This window comes from Arachis stenosperma, chromosome 7 (genome assembly GCF_014773155.1).
Source record: "Arachis stenosperma cultivar V10309 chromosome 7, arast.V10309.gnm1.PFL2, whole genome shotgun sequence".
Classification (NCBI taxonomy): Eukaryota; Viridiplantae; Streptophyta; class Magnoliopsida; order Fabales; family Fabaceae; genus Arachis; species Arachis stenosperma.
This window is the reverse complement of record NC_080383.1, coordinates 7,724,696-7,729,794: the sequence shown is the minus strand read 5'-3', so window position 1 is coordinate 7,729,794 and position 5,099 is coordinate 7,724,696.

Sequence of the window (5,099 nt, the reverse complement as noted above, 5' to 3'; positions counted from 1 at the left end):
TCGTCTTCTCAGACTAGTGCTGAGGCTATTGCCCGACTTCCTACTGTGAGGTACAATATGAGGGGTTCTCCCTCCCGTGGCTGAGTTAGGATAGGTGGCTATCCCAGGAACCTTTTGAAATCTTGGAAGGCACGCTCGCACTCCGTTGTCCATTCGAACTTCTTTCCCTTCCTTAGAGTAGCGTAGAAGGGCAGAGATCTTATTGCCGATCCGGCTAGAAATCTGGACAAGGCTGCTAACCTTCCATTGAGTTGCTGTACTTCTTTGACACAAGTTGGACTCTTCATGTTGAGTATGGCTCGACATTTATCTGGGTTTGCTTCGATTCCTTTTTGTGTGAGCATAAAACCCAAGAATTTGCCAGCTTCTACTGCGAAGGTGCATTTTGCGGAATTGAGTCGCATGCCATGCCGTCTTATGGTGTCGAATACTTAGGTTAGGTCGAACAATAGCATCTCTTCACTTTGTGTCTTTATTAGCATGTCGTCCACGTAGACTTCCATGATCTTTCCGATGTGATCCGAAAAGACCTTATTCATTAATCTCTGATAAGTAGCTCATGCGTTTTTTAATCCAAAAGGCATGATGACGTAGCAGTAGTTTGCTTTTGGTGTTAAGAACGAGGTTTTTTCTTGGTCGGGTGGATACATCGGGATTTGGTTGTATCCCGAATATGCGTCCATAAACGAGAGGTATTTATATCCGGAGGAGGCATCTACCAGAGCGTCGATACTTGGGAGTGGGTAAGGATCTTTTGGACAGGCTTTGTTCAGATCAGTGTAGTCGGTGCACATTCGCCACTTCCCGTTTGATTTTTTCACCAAGACGACGTTGGCTAGCCATAGTGGGTACTTGACTTCTCTTATGAATCCTGCCTCTAGTAGAGCTTGTATCTGCTCTTCGACAGCTTGAGAGCGTTCTGGTCTGAGCTTTCTACGCCTCTGTTGTATTGGCCGAGATCCTGGGTAGACCGCCAACTTGTGGCATATTAATTTAGGGTCTATGCCTGGCATGTCTGCGGCCTTCCACGCAAAGAGGTCGACGTTATCTCACAAGAACTGTACGAGCGATTCTTTCATGCTTCCTTTTAAGATCGTACCAATATTGGTTGTTTTGTCCGGGGTGTCTCCGATCTGGATCTTCTCTACTTCGCCTTCGGGTTGTGGGCGGAGTTCTTCTCGCCTCTGATTTCCACCGAGTTTAATTGTGTGGAATTCTTCTCCCCTGCCTCTGACGTTTAGACTTTCGTTGTAACATCGGCGCGCCATTTTCTGGTAAGCTTTTATTGTAGCTATCCCTTTTGTAGTTGGAAATTTCATGCATAGATGTGGAGTCGAGACTATTGCGCCAAGCTGATTCAATGTTGTCCGACCTATTAAAGCGTTGTAGGCTGAACACACGTCGACCACGATGTAGTCTATTTTGAGTGTTCTTGACCGATTTCCTTTTCCGAAGGTTGTGTGTAGTGAGATGTATCCAAGTGGTTGAACCGGGGTGTCTCCCAGTCCGAACAGGCTGTTCGGGTATGCTTTAAGTTCTTTTTCTTCCAGGCCGAGCTTGTCAAAGGCAGTTTTGAACAAGATGTCGGCGGAGCTTCCTTGGTCTATCAGTGTGCGGTGGAGATTTGCGTTTGCCAGTATAACAGTGATGACCATGGGATCGTCGTGTCCCGTTATGATGCCGGATGCGTCTTCTTTGGTGAAAGTAATTGCGGGGATGTCGGGTGCTTCCTCCTTCCCTTCAACATGATATACGTCCTTAAGATGTCTTTTGCGGGATGATTTGGAGATTTCTCCCCCTGCAAATCCGCCGTGTATCATGTGGACATGTCTTTCTGGAGTTCGAGGTGATCGCTCGGTTTGTCCGATATCTTCTGCTCTCCTTCTTTTTCTTTGCTCATCGTCCCGGGTGGCCAGGTACCGGTCTAATTCCCTTCTCTTACTAGTTTTTCTATGACGTTCTTTAAGTCAAAACATTCATTGGTGGAATGTCCGCGGATTCGATGGTATTCACAATACTCGGTCCGATTTCCTCCTCCTTTTTTGCCTTTGAGTGGTCGAGCTGGGGGAATTTTTTCAGTGTGACAAACCACTCTGTAGACAAGCTCAAGGGACACCCGAAGAGGGGTGTAATTATGGTATTTTTTATTTTTTCCCCATGTCGATCTTCCTTTTTCTTGGATTCTTTATCCTTATCTCGGGAAGAGAATCTGGATATTGAGGTCTCTCCTAGTCGGGCATTTTTCTCCATGTTAATATATTTTTCAGCCCGTTCTTGTACCTCGTTCAGAGATGTGGGGTGCTTTTTTGATATGGATTGGCTAAAAGGCCCTTCTCAGAGGCCATTGATGAGGCCCATGATGGCCGCTTCTATGGACAGACTTTGTATGTCGAGGCACGCCTTGTTGAATCTTTCCATGTAATTGCAGAGACTTTCCCTATCTCCTTGTTTGATCCCCAATAGACTTGGGGCGTGCTTGGTTTTGTCTTTTTGGATGGAGAATCTGGCTAGAAACTTCTTGGCTAAATCGTCAAAGCTTGAGATGGACCTCGGAGATAGATTGTCGAACCATCTAATTGCTGTCTTTGTTAAAGTAGTTGGGAAGGCTTTGCAGCGAACTGCATCTGAGGCATCGGTGAGGTACATTCTACTTCTGAAATTGCTGAGATGATGGCCAGGATCTGTAGTGCCATCGTACAAAGTCATATTCGGGAGTTTAAAGTCTTTTGAGATCTTGGTCTTTATGATCTCCTTGGTAAATGGATCTTGGTCCTTGCGGGGGTTATCCTCATAAGGGGATTGATTAGCCTTGGCTTTTAGATCAGCTTCAATTTTTAGGAGTTTGTCCTCCAATTTCCGGCGTCGCCCTATCTCCCTCTGTAGGTCTTTCCCCGCCTCTCGTTGATGTTGGGCTTCTTTCTCGAGTTGCTTTAAACGATCCTGAAGCATCTCAAGTGCTCCTGGGTTTGGCGAATCTTTGTCTCCGTTGGGTTGCGGAGTATCTTTTGGTGTAGTGTCCACGTTTTTATGTGGCGTTCTGTCTTCTAGACCTGAGTCATGGTCGTTGTCATGGTCGTCCGCCATGGCGAAAGGATGACTTCCAGGTTCCCCGGCAACGGCGCCAATGTTCCGAGGGTTACTTGAAACTGTAGGTCGATCTCGGACGAGATCTTCTGTACCGGTCGGAGCTGTTGTGTCCGACTTGCCGGACTTGGTGGTGATGCTGATCCTTCGTCCCCGGAGGGTGGGGGTACCTCCAAGGGACTCCGATGCTTAAGTTAGTAAGGGTATTAAGCAGGTTTTTTGTAGAATCAGAGTATGAGTTATACCTGGGTGCTCCAGTGTATTTATAATGGTGTGGGTTGACTTTTTTGGAGATAAGATAGTTATCTTATCTTATCTTTGAGTGAAGTCATCTTATCTTTAAGGGGGACCGCCTTATCTTTCTTTAGGCTTTGCCGCCTTTAGATTTGGGTTGTGTCCCTTCGTTTGGGCCTTTTTGGGCCTCTGTAGCAATTTGGCCGACCTCTTTTATAAAGAGGTCAGGTAATCCTGGTCTGAACAGGTCGGTCGTCTTGTCTTCAAACATCCCGGGTCGGTCAGCTCGACCTCCATCTTCCTCCTCTTCTTCTCCATCTCCATCTTCTGAGTCTTCTTCCTCTCCATCTCCATCTTCCGAGACTGCCTCTTCTTCCTCTCCATCTCCATCTTCATCTTCCGAGACTGCCTCCTCTCCTCTCCATCTTCCAAGCCTGCCTCCTCTTTCTTTCCATCTTCTGAGTCTTCCTCCTCTTCCTCTCCATCTCCATTTTCCGAGCTTGCCTCCTCTTCCTCTCCATCTTCGGGTTGATCATTGTAATATTCAACATTTTGATAATAAGATTGGATGGGTTAATCCAAAAATATAGATTCTGTATATCATATGAGATAGTTGTTATTTCCAATTTTTGTTCTGTTTTGATAATTCTAAACATTTTGAATGTTATTTTATCCCACTAAAAGAATGTTTAGAAATGATAACAATATATTTTGAATGGTGTCAAGTATATATATTAGTTATTTATATGTTTACCCAACTAACATACATTTTAGGTCAGAAATAAAAATTGCATTGCCCAACTAACATGCATTATAGGTTAGAAATAAAAATTGCATTACCCAACTAACCCAATGAAATGAAATTTGTGTTAAATAATTTAACTAATTATCACATAAAAAAAAATTAAATAATTTTAATATCCAAAAAACTTAATATAAAAAGAAAAATATTATAAAAGATTGTTAGAGAGATTTAATTGTTAAAAAAAATTTTAATATTAAAATTATTAAAAAGGGTTAATTTGTGTAATATTTAAAGAAAAAGACCAATTTTTTTGTAGAGATAAATATATTTTAAAATTATTTTTTTATTTATTACTTTCTTGTAAAAATATTTTTTATAATGGTCTATATAATACTCAAATTTTTTCATCTATATTAAAAATTTGTTGCTGCAAATTAAAAATTCATCATGAGTAAATCCTCTAACTTTTTCTTATTTTTCACCCTATTATTTTTTATCATCTCCGATATTTTGGAAAATTGACAATAAAAAATAAGGATATTTTATAGTACGCAAAAACTGTAAATTTCTTTTTTTTTTCTCTTTAATAGCTAAGGTCAACAAAATCTATTTATCTATTTTTAATATATAAAAATAGATATCTAAATTTACCCACATTATTTTTAAAATATTTTTTTTTTATTAATGCCATGTCAGTAATATCGTTTACTTGGCAAAATATTAGAATCAATTACTCAATTTTTGCTAAATCAACTATTATTTTTAAATCAGCAAAATATATATATATATATATATATATATATATATATATATACAAAAATAGACTCAATTGTTAATAAGACGAATCGTGAGCCAAACTTAATTTTTGTGAGTCGAATTTGAGTTTGATCTAGCTCAACTCACTTACAACCCTAGGTATATATAATAGTCTTATAATGAATGGACTTCAATTTTTAATAATACTAATGACACTAAACAAGAATATAAGAGACAGAGAGACAATGATAGATTTTAATTTTATACCATTTTTTATATA